The sequence below is a fragment of the Vombatus ursinus genome, unplaced genomic scaffold (genome assembly GCF_900497805.2).
Source record: "Vombatus ursinus unplaced genomic scaffold, bare-nosed wombat genome assembly UNPS02014816.1, whole genome shotgun sequence".
In the NCBI taxonomy this organism is placed as follows: Eukaryota; Metazoa; Chordata; class Mammalia; order Diprotodontia; family Vombatidae; genus Vombatus; species Vombatus ursinus.
Window position 1 is genome coordinate 26677192 of NW_020954594.1, and position 18411 is coordinate 26695602.

Genomic DNA, 18411 nt, shown 5'->3' on the forward strand with positions numbered 1-18411 from the left:
CTGTGAAATAAGCTGGAGAAGGAAATGGCAAACCACTCCTGTATCTTTGTCAAGAAAAGCCCAAATGGGGTCACAAAGAGTCAGACATGACTGAAAAACAACTGAACAACAACAACAAAATCTCTGCTCAGGTCTCATTACTCCACAGAATGAAAATCCCTTTATTCTCCCTCATTGATTCTTAATCACATTCCTTGAAGTGGCTGTTCCAGATCTCTTATCTCCCTACACCACACCTCCCTCTCAAATCAGGCCTCTGACTTTACTAAGAAAAAAGACACCATCTGGTTTTACCTCCCTCTTTCCTTCTATGGTATACCTTAAAGACCCCCAGTATCATTCCCTATTCTCTCTGTCTTTGCTCCAATCAGTAATGAAAAGGTAGCTCTTCAATCCCCTCCCCCAGCTCATCTCTACTGGTAGCTTGCTCCTTCAACCATACTGCTGCGTCTTCAAATTTTCTTTCTGTACCTGCTTTTCCCCATTTGACTACAAAGATGCAAAGGTCTCATGCCACCACCTTAAGCTATCATCCCGTATCTTTTATACCTTTCTTAGTCAAATCCAAAGGGTTACAGCAATTTCTTAAGTGTTTAATATGATAAACCTTTCTCATTCTCCATTCATCTTGATGTCTTAGATTTTCACATGTGAAACTCACTCCTCCAACCTCTTGCCTCCCTTGGATTTTGAGATAGATATGTGTCTTTCTTGGTTCTCTCCTATATGTTTGATTACTCTTCAGTCTCCTTTTATTCCAGTGGAAAAGGAAAGGGAATACATATTTGTATATGGCCTACTATGCATCAGGTGCTGTGAAGCTCTCTTAAAATATTATCTCATTTGATCTTCACAACAACTTTGGGAGGTAGTGCTATTATTTTCCTCATATTATACTTGAAGAAACCAAGGCAAATAGAGGAATAGCAATAATGATAATAACAATAATAGTGACATACACTTATATAGTGTTTACTATATTCCAGGTACTATGCTAAGTGCTTTACAAATATTATTTCATTTGGTCTGTATGACAACCCTGAGAAGCAGGTGTTATTATTGAGGAAACTGAGGCAATCAGAGGTTAATTGATTTGCCCAAGGACATATCTCTTGGAAGTGTCTGAAGTCAAATTTGAACTCAGGTCTTCCTGATTCCAGACACAGTGCTATTTCTACTGTGCCACCTAGATGCCTCAATGGGGAGGTAAAGGTTCAGAAAAAATTTTGATAAATGGAATGAATATCAATAAACTGAAATTCTTTAATAAGCTTTTATGGAAAACTAAGGTATTTTCAGAGACAGTATATAGACCTATGATATCCTCTATCTCTTAATTTAAAAAAAAATAAGTATTTGATTTTTACATCCCAATAATTTTCCTTAAATTCTTTTATTTGCTCTCAGCACACTACCATACAGAATGAAAAAGTCAGCCAAAAGAGGGGCTGCATTGTCCTTGCCAATCACAATCAGCATCTTAAATCCATTTGACCTCAGAATTAGTTATTTATTTAATTTATCCTAAGTTCAGCTGCTTTTTGTGTTGTTTTATGTAAATTACTGTAGCCATTGTGAATAACATTCTCCTGGTTCAGCTTTTTTCATCCTGTGTCATTTCATAGGAACTTCTCATGTTTCTGCAAATTCTTCATACTCTTCATTTCTTATATTCCATTACACTCATATACTCGTTTGTTGAATCATTTCCCAATTAAGTGAAACACACTTTTTTGCCAGGCTTTTTTCCCCAAAAAGTGTGACTGTACATATTTTGGTCCCTTTAAATTTTCTCCTCATGTTCTCCACCCTTTTACCCCCAGTACTTAATGTTGGGAGAAAAAAAAAAATCAGGCTCTGCATCCTGCCCTTTGGTATATCAGAAACAGAATCTCAAATCTGATCTAGAGACTACAATTCTTGTTCCTATTGTTTCCTGCATGTTTATTATAATGAGAATTAGTCAGAGTGAGCATTTAAATTCATTGAAACAAGTCTGAAAAGGTTTAGTACTTAATAAAAAGTAAGACTCAGTCCCATAAAAGTGAACCTTTCAAGGGATCAAGTGAATGGAATTTTCTAATTAATACTTTATGATCGAGACATAACTGTGACCTAATTCTGATTATTAACCCTGAGAAAGGTAGTGACCAATATGCCTGACTCCAAAGGGTTTGCATTCTTTGCTGTGATTTACTTTTCTATTCATGGTTGAGTAATGTAGTGTAAGAGAAGACATGTTCACATCTTCAATTCTCCTAATGCTTTCAGACTTGTAAAATAAAGTCCAAACAGGGTTTGCATTCATGTGTAAATATATAATCCTCTAACACAGTTGGAAATGGCCATCTTCCTTACAGAAGACTTTTATTGAGAGATGAACTGATATTTTGAAAAAAAAATTAAAGAAAGATAAAACTACTTAGGGTACTCATTGCCTGAAAGACATAATTCTGGGATAGCTTGCTCAAGTTCTCCAGAGATAAGTTATTGGCTCCCTGCATTGGCTTATGACTTTATTCTTAGTCCCTCGGGTCAGCATGGCAATCTATTCTGTCTTCCTGCTATTGCTTCCTATTTTTAACCTTGTTCCCTGAAAACCAAGTAGAAAAGTCCTGGAGGGTCCAATAGATAGCAAACACAATATTATTCAGCATGAGCTGGGGCAACCAAGGGGGAGCAAATATGATCTTAGACCGCGTTAATAGAAATATAATGTCTAAATAAGGAAGTTCAGATTATATTTAAAGTTTAATATGGGCACCACTATTCAGAAGAGACATTAACAATCTCGATTATGTCATTAACAATTTATGGGGATTAGATGCTAGGATCAGTTAAAGGACCTGAGAATGTTTTGGCTGAGAACAAAAGTATTGGGGGTGGATATCATAACTTTCTTCAGATATATGAAGCATTCTTGAGTATAAGAAATATTATGTTTCTTATTTATTTGGATTAGATTGAATCTAAGATATTTCAATGAGAAAGAAGTTCTGAATTTGAAGTTGGTGGGCTCAGATGAGCCTGAGAGGCTACAGCCAATGTTGGAAGTTAATGAAAGTGAGATTTCAACTCTGACAGATGGAGAAACTATCAATTAGAACTGTCCGCAAAATGAATGAGCTAACTTTGGGTGTGTGAGAAAAAAATATGAGGTCCCTATCACAGGAGGTCTGAAGGCAGTTTCAGCTTATTGGGGATGTTGTAGAATCAATGGTGTCAAGCTCAAACAAAACCTGATCCCTGCATATTGACTTAGAAAACCACAAATTCACATTATCTATGTTTTCTCATATCATTGTTTATTATATTAAACTTTCCTCAGTTATGTTTTAATCTGCTTTTGGCCATACTCAGGAGTTTTTTGGGCTATCAATTTGACAACTCCATCGTAGACTAATGCTTTAGGAAGGATCTGGATGAGATGACCTTGTTATATTAAAAGCCATGGAGCCTGAAGTTAGAGTCATGAGATCCCATTTGCATCCCACCTTTGATACTTTGAACATGGTCATGGGCACAGTGTTATCTTCTATATCATAGGAAGAGTAATGCTTATATGACTTGCCTCCCAAAGATATTATGGCAAAAGTTCTAAAGTGCTGCATGAGTCTGAGTTGTTATCATTGACATTTGGAATCACTTCACACTCTAGGATCCTTGCTTGTTTTTCTCCGAACAGGAATGTTTTCACCCAGGGCTAAACACTTGAGGGTCAAAGAGTTTGGGAGGGGGATATGGAGTGTTTTGTGGGCAATTTTGGTATACAATACTTTGTCCTGTGAGAAGAATCATGATTCCACCCTTGTTTATGCTAATGAGAGTCTAATTATAATTTATCTCTCTTTTTTTTTTGAGAAGTGTTCCCTTTTGGAATTGTCTTAAAATTCTACTTCAGAAAAAGACAGCAATGGTTTTATCAGTCTGACCTCCCTCACAACAATTTGGAGTTCTACTAAAAGGGTAACTTAATGAAAGACAAGGGAGAGAAAGAAACAAACATTTATTAAGAATCTACTATGTTCCAGGGATTGCACTAAATGTTTGACAAATATTATCTCATTTGATTCTCCCAACAACCCAAGGTGAGAGATGCTATTATTATCTCTATTTTACAATTGAGAAAACTGTGACGATGATTAAGTGACTTGCCCAAGGTCACACAACTAGCAAGTGTTTGAGGATGAATTTGAACTCAGGTCTTCCTGACTACAGATCTAGCACTCTACTTGCTGTTCTACCTACCTGCCTCGAGGTTCAAGGTATTGCTACCTAATTCAAGGGAGCTAGATTTAGATTTAAAGCTGGAAATGACTGCAGTGGCCATCTTATTCAACTTCTTCATTTTATAATTGAGTAAACTGAGGCCCAGGAAAACTAGGCAAGGTGTCTAAGGTCATTCAGGCAGGAAGTTTCCAACCTCCTTATTGAGGCAGCTAGGTAATATTGTGGAGAGTGCTAGACCTAAATCAAGAAGACCTAAGTTCAAGTTCAATCTCAGATACTTAGCTATGTAACCCTGGGTAAGTTACTTAACCTCACTCAGTCTTAGTTTCCTCATCTGAAAGAGTGCACCAACATGCCAAAACTTTTGTGAGGATCAAACGGGATAATATTTGTAAAGCACTTTTTGAACCTGGTTGTTGTTGTTGAGTTGTTGAAGTCGTGTCTGACCCCTCATGACCCCATTTGGGTTTTCTTGGTAGAGATACTGGAGTGGTCTACTGTTTCCTTCTCCACCTCATTTTACAGGTGAGGAAACTGAGGTAAATAGGATTAAGTGATGTACTCAGGGTCACAGTCTTCCTGACTTCAGGCCTGGTACTCTAACCACCCCACACCCCACAGCTGCCCTTAAAGAGCTATATAAATTCTAGCTATGTAATAATAATAGTGCTATTACTATTATAGATAAGGAAATATTTATCATCATCATCATTATTATTATTATTACTACAGATAAGGAAAATAAGGCTCAGAGAGGTTAAATAATAACAATAGTTAACATTTGACTTGTCCATCATCACACGGGTCAGGAGCAGCAGAGCTAGAATTGAAATCTCAGTCTATCAACTTCAAATTCAGAACTTCTTTCTCACTGAATTATCTTAGATTCTATCTAATCCAAACCCTCTTTCCAATTTTATGCATAAGTAATTTGAGGTCCAGAGAAATGAAGTGTTTTACCAAAGGTCAGGCAAGTAATTAGCAGCGGACCTAAGGCTAAGGCCCAGTTTCCCAGTTCCTTGCCTATTGCTTTTTGTATTACCCAAAATTGCCTCCTTAGTCCTTCTGAATACAGTTTTCTTTATGGTAAGTGTGTTACTCAAATGCTGCCCATACATTCAGTGAAATATTCAATATTAATGGGCTGGCCCTGGGCAAAATTGCCAATCAGGCAAAGCATGTATTTGTCACCCCTACTTGGGTGTCATTGCTTTTATCTCTTCTTTGTGCTTTCTTGCCTGCCTGCCATTCTCTTTATTCACCGTAGGAAAGTTTTGAGAATACTAAAACATTACTGAATTAATGTTAGGAATAACTTTAAAAAGAAGATCCCTGAAGAAGACAATGTTTAATGCTGAAGACAATCCCATCCACCATGCATAAATTTTGGAATCTTATGCGCTTTAATTCTGAGGTAGCGGAGATATGCTTGGGTACCAGCATCTTTCTGTCAATCCTTATCATGTAGATGATTATCTACATGTGAAATGAATGACCTAAATTTGCTGTTTTCCTAGATAAAACATAAAAGTCTCACACCCATTTCCACTAAGCATTAGATGTTTTCATTTTTAATATTTTTGTACTGAGCTTGGTGCAGGAGGGGAGGTGTTTTGAAAAATATGGCTTTTGCTTGATATTATGACTAATATGTACAATGCACTTATCATGTGATACATATGCTATGTATCTACTCATCTACCTTATAGATGTGCACATGAATGTGAATCTCTTTAGATTAAACATTAAAATATTAATCTCAGTTTCCAATGACTGTGAATCATAGCTTAATTATAATTCATTTAATATATTTCATCATTTAAATAAATATATATTGAGTATAATAGGAACATAGATTTAAAACTAGAAAGGACCCATCTAGTACAGCCCCCCTCTTTCACAGATGAAGAAACTGAGGCCCAGTAAGGTTAAATGATTTGCCTAAGGTCAGACAACAAGTTAGTGTCAGAATTTGTATCCAGGACCTCTGACAACAAATCCAGTACCCTTTACACTGTACCATGCTTCCTCCCAAAATTATAGGCTGCTGTAAGAATATGTTGTCTTTAAAGTTCACTAAATACAATATTTTACAAAAAGTACCAAATGAATATTGCCACTTTCAGTTGTAAAGTCTAACCTCATTTGTTGTGGAAAATCCCCCAACATAGCATGGCTGATTTGGTATGGTCAGCTCAGGTTCAGGAAGACTTGGATTCAAATCCCGCCTCAACACAATACTTGAGAGCTATGTGACCCTAAGTGACCTTCTCTGAGCTTTACTTTATACTTTTGTAAAATGAAGATAGTTAATACTTGTAACATCTACCTTTTTGCTAACTTAAACATGTCAGTTACTGCTATAAAACCCTTCCTATAATCCAAGGGCATCTATGGTGGTAGAGATGGAATGCTCAGAAATCACCTCATTCTATTCTTATAATACTTACAAACTTGACTATCAGCGCCCTTCTTCATATTCTTCATCTTCCCTTCTAAGAGGCTTCATCTGCTCCTTGTCCCCAGGTCATCACCATCTGTACCATCCATTTCTTCACTGCAGAATTTACCCCAACATACACACAAACACACACACACACACACACACACACACAAAGAGAGAGAGAGAGAGACAGAGATACACACAGATATAAATCGTCTCTTCTGAACCAATATATATGACCATATCCCTGCTAATGTTAAGTATCTAGTATATTCCCTTTCTCTGATAATCTAATAACTCAATCCCATGAAATTGTATTTGCCTCTAGAAATCCTCATAAGGAATAACTTTACTTGTTGGGAATCCACTGCATCTGTGCCAGCTGATGTGGAATATGTCATTGGTTAACATCATTTGCCATTCTCAAATTATATTGTAAATGTATACTTTGCCTAGACTTGTACACATTTTCCTCATGTTTTCACTGAAGGAAATACTTGAATCACTAAAGATAGGACAAGAAAGGCCTTTGAGGTCAGCAAGTCCAAATTCCCTCAATTTAGAGATGGAAAAACTAAGTAACTGTTGTATATAAGACATTCTGTCTTATATACAATAGGATACAATATAAGCATCAATGGTATCCTCAAGAAGTCTTAACTAGAGAAAAAAATACACAGAAAATATCTTAATAGCACTGTATTAGAATGTATGAGTAAATGCCTAATGTGCGGAGGGACACCCAAAGATTTGGATAGAAACTGTATTGCAAAAACAATGTGAGACTGTTTAAAAAAAAAACCAACTCACCACTGAGGTTAATTGGCCCTAAGTCAATTCTTTTTTTTTTTAATTTATGTATTCATTTTTAGTTTTCAACATTCACTTCCATAAGATTTTGAGTTCCAAATTTTCTCCCCTTCTCTCCCCTCCCCCCACCTGTAGACAACATGCAGTTTGATATAGGCTCTACATATACATTTATATTGAACCTATTTTCATGTTAGTCATGTTTTAAGAAGAATTAGAACCAATGGGAGAAAGAAGAAACAAAAAAAAAGAGAGAGCAAATAATATGCTGTGATCTGCATTCAGACTCCATAGTTCTTTTTCTGGATGTGTACAGCATTTTCCATCATGAGTCATTTGGAGTTGTCTTATATCCTTGCATTGCTAAAAAAGAGATGAGTCTATCAAAATTAATCATCACATATTGTGGCTGTTGCTGTGTACAATGTTCTCCTGGTTCTGCTCATTTCACTCAGCATCCATTCACATAAATCTTACCAGGTTTTTCTGAAGTCTGCCTGCTCATCATTTCTTATAGCACAATAGTATTCCATTACATTCATGTACCACAACTTGTTCAGCCACTCCTTAAATGATGGGCATCCCCTCAATTTCCAATTCTTTGCCACCACAAAAAGAGCTGCTATAAATATTTTTGTACAAATGGGTCCTTTTCCCATTTATATGATCTCTTTGGGATACAGACCTAGAAGTGCTATTGCTGGGTCAAAGGATATGCAACATTTTCATAGTCCTTTGGTCGTAGTTCCAAATTGCTCTTCAGAATGGTTGGATCAGTTCACAACTCCTCCAACAATGCATTAGTGTTCCAATTTTCTCCACATCTTCACCAACATTTATCATTTTCCTGTTTTGTCATGTAAGCCAATCTGATAGGTGTGATGTGGTAACTCAGAGTTGTTTTGATTTGTATTTCTCTAATCAGTAGTGACTTAGAACATTTTTTCCTATGACTATAGATAGCTTTAGTTTCTTCCTCTGAAAACTGCCTGTTCATATCCTTTGACCATTTATCAATTGTGGGATGATTTGTATTCTTATAAATTTGACTCAGTTCTCTATATGTTTTAGAAATGAGGCCTTTATCAGAGACACTGGTTGTAAATATTCTTTCCCAGTTTTCTGCTTCCATCTTAATCTTGGTTGCATTGGCTTTTTTGTGCAAAAACTTTTCAATTTAATGTAATCAAAATTATCCATTTTGCATTTCACAATGTTCTCTATCTCTTGTTTGATCATAAATTCTTCCATTCTCCATAAATCTGACAGGTAAATTATTCCTTGTTCTCCCAGTTTGTTTATAGTATCAGCTTTGTATCTAAATCATGTACCCATTTTGATTTTATTTTGGTATACAGTGTAAGATGTTAGTCTATGTCTACTTTCTGCCATACTTTTTTTTTAGTTTTCCCAGCAGTTTTTGTCAAATAGTGATTTCTTATCCCAGGAGCTAGAGTCTTCGGTTTTATCAAACAATAGATTACTATAGTTATTGACTACTGTATCTTGTGTACCTAACCTATTCCACTGATCCACCACTCTATTTCTTTATCACCTTTGAGTTGCTAGTGGAACAATATCTGCCTCTCCTAGCTGATCCTCAGCCCAAACTTGACCAACTCACCCTAAGGCCACCTTGGTTTCTCTCTCCTAAACACTTGTCTTGATGCCCCTTCATGGTATGAGGGTAACCTGAGATCTTCAAGGTTCTGTGAGGAAAGTACAATGGAGAACCTTGATTGGCTGGAATGGCTTTGACTGTTGGCCAGTTGATGGATTCTTTATTGTTCCAAGACTTGCAAGCCACACGCAGAGGAACTAGACTTAACACAAGAAAGATGGCCAATACAATATGGATTTTTCAACCCATAACAACTCTTGAAATGTGGAAAGTTAAAAAAAATTAAAAATAAATAAAAATTAAAAAACTAAAAAAAAAATAAATGTGGAAAGTTTGTGATCTATGTTGGTGGAGGGAGTACTGACAACAGGGACATTATGGATTTTTCAAAATATCAAAGTAAGAGGATAGAAAGAAATTGCTATTAGAATTCAGAGTTCTATTACTTTTCTATAGTTTTGGAGAAGACTTTCTGAAGAAAATGGGACAAAGCTGTACCATGAAGGAGGACTAGGATTTGGATAAGCCAAGAAGGAGCTCCAAGTGAGGTTATTATCCATGAGCAATGGCATGGGTATAAACATGACAGATTCTGGTACAATAAAGTGATAGGCTTAGCAGGAGCAGGGCTGTAGTTTGGAGAAAATGGAGAAATAAGTTTAGAAAGGTAAATTAAGGCCACAGTAGAATGAGCCAGGAGTGCCAGGTAAAGTAGTATTAGAGATATTGTATGTAATATGATGAAATTCTGTAGTCAATAATGGACATAGAAGGGGACTTCTGATCGGGGCAGGGTACACAACAAAAGTATATTCCTATATTGGATACATTTGCGTTGGTAAAACAAGGGGATTCCTATGAGTGTATAACTGGAATATTATTCAAGGGAATCCTTGTTATACATTAGTGGGCTACTTGGATTAAGGTTTAAATCTTTGAGTTTTTCACATAATTGTAATAGTATCAATCTTATCAATCCTTTTGTGCTAATATAAGATGACATCAACTTTTGCTTAGCAAAGTAAAATTAGAAGTTGAAATGGTCTTTGCCATTTTTTTGTATTTTCTTTAGTAGTTGATTCTACTGACTTGTAGAACTTTAGAACAAGTAGAATCTTTTTTTTTGTCAGCTTCACCTATGTGGAATACTTGATGATAAAAAGAAAAAAAACAAAATAAAGTATTTTTTCTTTTCCTAAGTGAATTTAATTACTATATAGTTATGCCTCAAATGACTACAAAATAAACATTTAAAAATTTAAAAGAGGAAGGTTAAAATGATTTTTTCTCTTCCATTCAAAAGCAAAGCATCATTTAAAACTGGTTTCCTGAAAGAGACACCAGTAGTAGCCCTTTTGCCAAGCTAAATAATAGGTGTTCACTAGAAAAGGACTTACTTCTGTTGGAATAATAGACAGTAAAATGCCAGAGTACAGCTCAATTTCTGCCATGGCCTCCAGTGAACCTTCCCTTGAGGTCTATGAATTTGGGCAAGGGTCAGTTGGAGATTGAGGAGAAAACAATATTTGCCCAGATGACAGTCGACTTCAAGTTAGCTTCACAAATTCAGCCCACATTTATTAAATGCCAAGTATGGGCAAGATACTATGCTAGATAAAGAGAATACAAAGAAGAGAAAAGACATAATCCCTAATTTCAAGGAGTTTGTAATCTAGTAGGAGGAATATTAACGTGCATTAATAATGTGAACATAATAAAAATAAGAGAGGGGTGAGAGATTGGACAGGAGAGAATTACAGCTTATTTGGGGGAATCACTGAATGGAAGAGATGCTAAAATCACAGATTCTCAGAATGACAGAGTTGAAAAGGATTTAATTATACTATCATGGAGTCTACAATGCTCTTTTCCACCCCTCCAAAGATATTAGTGTCTTCATCAAATGCTTTGCTAAAATCTAAATAAACTATATATTGACCCCACAAACAGTGATGTAATATGCCCGTTTCTCCACAACCCCTCCAACATTGGGATTTTTAATGATAGTTGTATCCTATAAGGTTGAAAGACTTTCCTAGAGGTTTCACACCAACACCTAGGTCTCTTGCATCTCTGCATATGACTGCATTAAATATATTGAGATAGAAATTTTTCAAGTGAGTTAGGTAAATGTCACTGAAAGATTCTAACAAACAATTAAACAAAAGAACAATTGCCTGAATTATCTTTGTAATGATTTAACATTCAAAAAAAAAGTTACTAAAAGATTTTAATGTGTTCCTATTGTGTAATAGACAATTTGCTATTTATCAACTCATTTATGTAATTTTCATAAAGGGTAATTATATATATGTATATATGTGAATATACAAATATATGAGAGAAAGAAAGAGACAAAGAGAGATGTAGAGACAGAGAGAGAGAACAGAGAGACAGGGAAAGGGGGAGGAGAGAGAGAGAGAGAGAAAGAGGGAGAGAGAGAGAGAGAGAGAGAGGGATAGACCTTTTCTAGTGAAAATTTACCTTTTCATTAGGATGACAAAATAATTCCTGAGAGCAAAAACATATGTTAGGTGTTTTGTTGTTTCCTAATTGTAAAAATTCCTGCATCTAATAATATTCTAGTTGAACAGCTGGCCCCAGCAGTGGTGTTCCATGGCCCAGAGGTGAATTGGGGACCCTGCATTAGTGATGACAGACTTGTTGACAGAACTTCACAAGCTCTACCATAAATTACCATGATTACAATATGGAGATTATCTTTGGGGATTCTGTAAGCTGTGTTGTAATTATTTATTATATTTCAAGCTGCTGCCAAACCAGTCTTGCTTTAGCTTTCTATTTTTATCAGACAGTACATGAAATGGACATTTGGACATTTATTGCTCTACCATTATTCTTCAAACTGACTTGTTCCAGACAATAGGAAAAGCATTCTAAGTAGACTTATAGTGCATAGGCATGTAAGGTTCAGAATATTTATAAACCTTTAATCGCTTTAAGTGTTTTATGTTAATCATCCTGAAAGGTATGCATTAAACTAAGGGAATAGCACATTTCCTAAAATATATTTCCAAAATGATTCCAATTTGCATAAATTTTAGCAAAGGAAAAGATGTCTTTTTAATGTTGTACCTTAGTAAAAATTCATTTAAGACAAATTGTACAAGAACATTTTCTGTATCAGTGGGATCACTGGTGGAATGTTCACATTAACCACCGTATGAGAATATCAGAGATCACTGCCATCAATGTATGTGTAAAATCAGGCTCTAGTCAAAGCATGCCAGCACCAATTCTAAGATCAACCACAATTGTGACATAGAGGCATCATAGCATAGACAATAGAGAACTTGATTTAGGTCAGGAAGTTCTGAGGCCAAATACAGTCTTAAATATTTCCTAACTGTGTGACCCTAAACAAATCACTCTATCTTTTAGTTTTCTCATCTATGAATGAGAAAATGTATGTAAAATGTCTGAAAAACTTTAAAGCATTCTATAAAGGCCAATGTGTTATTATTATTAGGAAGGAAACAAGCACTTATAAGCACCTCTTATTGCCCACACTGTGCTAAACACTTTACAAATATTATCTCATTTGATCTTCACAGCACCCCTGCAAGATAAGGGCTATTATGATCTCCATTTTACAGTTGAGGAAGATGAGAAAAGAGACATTAAGTGACTTGCCCAGAGTCACAAAGCTAGAAGTGTCTGAGGCTAGATTTTAACTCAGGTCTTCCTGACTTCAGGCCTAGCTCTCTATTTATAATTCCACCTACTTTGCCCAATGTAATGTAGGACTGCTAAGAGACAGTAAAATTTCTATGTGGTAAAGATCTGTTATATATTTTTTCCCATCCCAAGGCCACATTGTGACATAGAGGTGACCTTAAATTCTTGAAGGTTATGCCAGCAGAGCACAAGCTTTGGCAGGTATCACCAAGCTAAAATGTGCTCAAATACTGGCTCAGTGACAGAAGGTATTTGTCCTCTGAGGATCAGTTTAGCTAATTAAATGGAATCCAACAAGTATTAGGGAGGCAGTAGAGAGCAGAGGGAAAAGGTAGGTAGTACAGTGGATAGAGTATCTAGCCTAGAGTCAGGAAGATCTGAGATAAAAATCTGGCCTTGTACACTTGCTGGCTGTGTGACCTTGGAGAAGTCACTTAACTCCTATTTTTCTCAGTTCCTCGTCTGTGAAATGGGGACAAGCTATAGAATGAAATGGCAAACCATTCTAATATCTTTGCCAAGAAAACCCCATGGACAAAGTCCATAGGATCACGTGGAGTCAGACATGAGTTTACAGCTGAACCATAGCAACAACAGGGAGCTATAGAATGCTGGATTTAAAGTCATGGCCCCTTGGTTTGAATCCTTGGCTCTATCACTTACTGCCTGTATGACCATGACTTCTGTGCCTCAGATTCCTCTCTGTAAAAAGAGAGTTGGACTAGACAGTCTCTAAGGTCTATGATCCCAGGATTCCATGTACCTACCCTGTGGCAGACCCTGGAAATGAAAGAGCCAACCGAAAACCCTACTAAGTTTAGAAAGAATTATCACAAGAAGGCTTGGCTACCTGATGAGCATTTTTTTTCCCAGCCAGAAAAATTTATAAGTTCTAAAGGTATTGTGATCTGCATTAGCAAAGGAAATACCCGTATGATCTTTGACCTAAGCAAATATAATAGACATACTTGTCAAAAACACGTCTTAGAAAGAGAAAATCTCAATTGTAAATCTCAAAACAAAATTTTCTACCTTGTTTCCAAAAATATCATCAAGGTTTGCTTACAGGTACTTGTCAGGATAATATGTGTACAAACATTTTAATTACAATATTGGTTTTCTGGACATAGAGTTCTAGTTTAAATACAGTTTCATAACTTAGGAGAATTACACACAAGTTTACACTTTTCTCAGCAGGTTGAAAATCATTATCCTTCACTTCTGCATTAAAGGCTTCTTTTAATATGCAGAAACTTTAATGTTGAAACACCCATAACCTTCGAACAGCCTTGTAAATCCCTGGGAAAAGAGACAAGGTACATTTTCTTTGGTGATTTACCCTTACTGGGAGAGGGAAAAGATAATGAGTTTTACATTCTAGTTTACTTGGCAATGCTTGACACAAACTAGTTATGGAGACAAATACTTACAAGTAGGTTAAGCAAAAATTGGAGTGTTAAGCTGTTTGCAGGTATAACTCCTAATTGTGTGGTCAGAATTAGTATAAATGATCCAACAATGCACACTGAAGGTTTCATATCATTCTTATATGTCAGTGCAGCTCAGTTTCTTTTGACAAATGTCTTTACAAAAAGAGTAGTAACCAAAAAGGAAAAAAAAAAGAATTTCTACACTTTATCTGACAGCTTACTTAATCACATAATATCTATGTAATAAAATTCTGATAAAACAAACTAAATTTCCTGGGAGTTGATTACAATAATTTTTTTCTTTAGCAACAGCTGAATGAAAACGTGTTATAAAATGCATCCTTCTACGACAGTGGCAATAACATTTGTCTGAGAGCCAGGAAACTTAAATGGATTTGGCCACTAATTAGCTGTGTAACCTTAAGCAAGTCACTTCATCTGGATGCTGTTTCTTCATCTAAAAAAGTTAAACAACTAAACTGAATGATCTCTGTGGTCTCTTTCATTTCCATGGGTATTTTTCTTTTTACTCTTATTGAATCTTTTATATCCCATATCCATGTTTTATAACACTGCAAAGAACCAAAAAGCTAGCATTGAAATATGTTTTGAATCATCAGGGAAGGTTAAACTAGAAAGTACCCAAGCTATAATTTAGTTTAGTTTATTTAAAAAAAAGAAAAAGAAAATGAGGGGCTAAGAAGTAAAGTGACTTGCCAAGATCTAGCAATTCTGGTTCCAGATAACGAGTAGACAGTATTTCAGGCTAACAAAGGATCTCTCTACTCCTTACTGACTATGATGCTCCCTGGGAGTTTTATTTTGGGGAATACTTTCAAGATGTGGCTGATGAATTTTCTGTCTTTTTTTTTGCCCTATTGTTGTCTGGGGAGTTTTTTTTTCATGATTTCTTGTAATATGATATCCAGGCGTTTTTTAATTATTATTATGACTCTCAGGCAGTCTAGTGATGCTTAAATCATATCTCCTTGATCTGATTTCCAGGTCAATTTTTTATATGAGATTTATTTTTTCAATATTTTTACTTTATTTTTAATTTTTTGTGATCTTATGGGGTTATTAACTTCTGTTTGATCCGTCCTAATTTTCAGGGAGTCTGTTACTTGGGTAAGGCTTTACAAATCTTCTGCTGAGTCATTAATTCTCTTTCCAAATCTCTCCTCTATTGCTTTCATTTCCTTACTAATTCCCTCTAGTATTTTTATTTTATTTATATCATTTTAACCCTTAAAAAACCAAAACCTCTCACTTCATTTGTTCTAGGAATTCTAATTGATCTTGCAGACAAGCTGTGTTTTTCTTTCAGGCTTTGTTTGAAGGATTTTTGGAGATATTCTCCTTTTCTGAAATTATGTCTTAGGCACATCAGTTCCCCTCCCCTACCTTTTTTTTTCATTCCAGATTAGGACTTCGCACACTTCTGGCAGGAATTTTTGGCCTTGTGTGACACTAGTTGGTCTTATCTAGTGTCCTGCTGGTTCAAAGTGACAGCTTCATGACCTTCTTCTGCTCCCCAGGCTGTCTTTGGAATCTCTTCTTCAGGATTAGAGAGATTGTACTGTGGTCTTCTTCTACTTTATGGGTCTTTTTCTGAGATCCTGAGATTTCCTCCTCCAAGGTCAAAGTGACAGCTTTGAGACATATATATGCATATATATATAATTCTCAAAAAATTTGATGAATGAATCATAGAAAGTTAGAGTTGAAAATATATTGGAAAGCATTGAATTCAGCCTTATCATTTGGCAGATGAGAAAACTTAGTCTCAAAGAGCTTGTGCAATTTGTGCAAGGTTAAATGGCTAGTCACTGTCAGAATGTGTAGATCTCTAGGGCAGTGTTTTTTCCATGATGCCAGGCTACTTTCTACTGATTATTTTTTTCTATTAGAATACACATTAGTGTGGCAGAAATAGATAATCTACAGTATTCAAGCATAAGAAATCAATATTTCAGAAAGGGAAAAAAATCAATGGAAACTAGGGCCATCTTTTTATTATTTTTTCAAATTCCCATGAAATGTCACAGTAGCTCTCATGGGCACATTGACATCATTGCATTCTTTTCTAGGTAAAACAGTTGAATTGAAAAAGGCAATGGCTGACTGACTAGATCTTAAAAGTCAAAAGGGAATTCTTTTAAAAAATTAATTGTATTGATAACTTTTTTGTCACCTTCATTTTCCAATATATCCTTCAACTAACCCTTCCAAAGAGGTATCCCTTAAAACAAAAAATTAAAAAGAGAGGGAAACATTTCAGCAAAGTTTACCAATATATCCAAAATATCTCACATTACCTCTGGTGTTCCATATTCATAGACTGCCTCCCCATCTGAAAATAAAGGGGAAGGTGACTTATCATGTCTATTCTTTGGGATAAAGCTTACTCATTGCAATTTCACAGAATTTAATTTTAATTGCTTTGTTATTGTTCTTTCTGTTGACATCACTGTAGCACATATATGTATATATAAATATATGTATGTACATATATATATGGAGTGAGGGAAAGAGGAAGAAGAAGGGAGAAGAAAGAGAGAGAGAGAGAGGATGTTCTTGTTTGTGCTTACTTGAATTTGAATAAATTTATCTGTTCTCATAATATTCATAATTTCTTAAAACATACCAATGTTTTATTATAATGCATAAAACAAGTTGTTTAGCCGTTCATCAGTTGACCTGCATATACTTTGTGTCTTTCTACAAAAAGTGCTGTTATAAATATAAACATAGTAAAGTGCTGATGTATGTGGGCCTTTTTTTTTATCACCGACTTCCTTATGGTATATGTATAGGAGTAGAATCTCTGGGTCAAAGAATAGGGACATTTAGATACTTTCTTAACATAATTCCAATTTGCTAATTACAGATGTTTTTGAGAATTATTTGTTCATGTATTTTGACCATTTATCTATTGGAGAATCGCTTTTGGTCTTTCTATTTTTATTAGTCATCTAGACATCTTGGATATGGAATACTTATGAAAGATATTTGATACAAAGATTTCTTTTATCACTCTACGATTTCCCTTCTTATCCCAATTGCATTAATTTTGTTCATGCAGAAGCTTTCCAATTCCATATAGTCAAAGGTATCTTTTTTTTAATCTCTTTTTTTTTTTTAGGCAATTGGAGTGAAGTGACTTGCCCAGGGTCACACAGCTAGTAAGTGTCAAGTGTTTGATCTGAGGCCGGATTTGAACTCAGGTCCTCCTGACTTCAGGGTCAGTGCTCTATCCACCTCACCACCTAGCTGCCCCTTTAATCTCTTATAATTGTTTCTGTCTCTTGTAAGGTTAAGAATTCACTCCCTGGACAACACTTGGGAAGGTTCTCTGGTCTTGATCTCTTTTAACATTTTTTATAATTTTTCATATTAAGGTCATGTATTCATTTTAATTTTATTGTGGTAGATGTAGAAAACATTGATTTGAACCTAATTTCTTTCTGACTGATTTTAAGGAAAGGAATTTCTGTTATCTGTTTCATGCAATTTTTATGTTAATATGCAGCAAGGAAGGAAAATAAAACTATAGGCACACCATACTTGAAACCATCTTGAAAATACAAAGCCTCTAATATATATTATTTTAGGAATTAGTAGAAATTATTTACATTAGAAAAATATTCATCACTGAAATCCTTTAAAATAGAATTCAATTTGTGAAAATGCAAATTACACAATTGTGTAGGAAAACTCATTAGAACAAAACAAGACACCCCTCTTTGGTGTGTTACATCAGAAACAAAAAGATGAATTTGCCATGAGATAAAGAAATATGGAAATAACACTTTCTTTTGGTCACTTTACCTGGTTAAATTTTGAGGAAATCAATTCCCTATGTAGCTTTGCAGGGCTAGTCTGACTTGGAGGCAGCTCTTTTTGTTGTTGTTGTTGTTGTTGGGCAATGGGGGTTAAGTCACTTGCCCAGGGTCACACAGCTAGCAAGTGTTATGTGTTTGAGGCTGGATTTGAACTCTGGTCCTCTTGAATCCAGGGCCGGTGCTCTATCCACTGTACGACCTAGCTGCCCCCTTGGAGGCAGCTCTGAAAGAGATTATTGTATATTATCATTTAAAAACTTCATAGTTTTACCTGTTCTCAAATAATTCCTCACTCATCTGCTACAGTTCTATCCTCTCCTTATCTGATTTGAT

At 35.5% G+C, this 18411-nt stretch overlaps 1 protein-coding gene across 3 annotated transcripts in view; it reads left to right on the forward strand.

The window, feature by feature from the left end:
- Positions 1–18411, forward strand: part of NCKAP5 (NCK associated protein 5) — an 859247-nt gene that overhangs the window by 265870 nt on the left and 574966 nt on the right. The window lies entirely within an intron of this gene.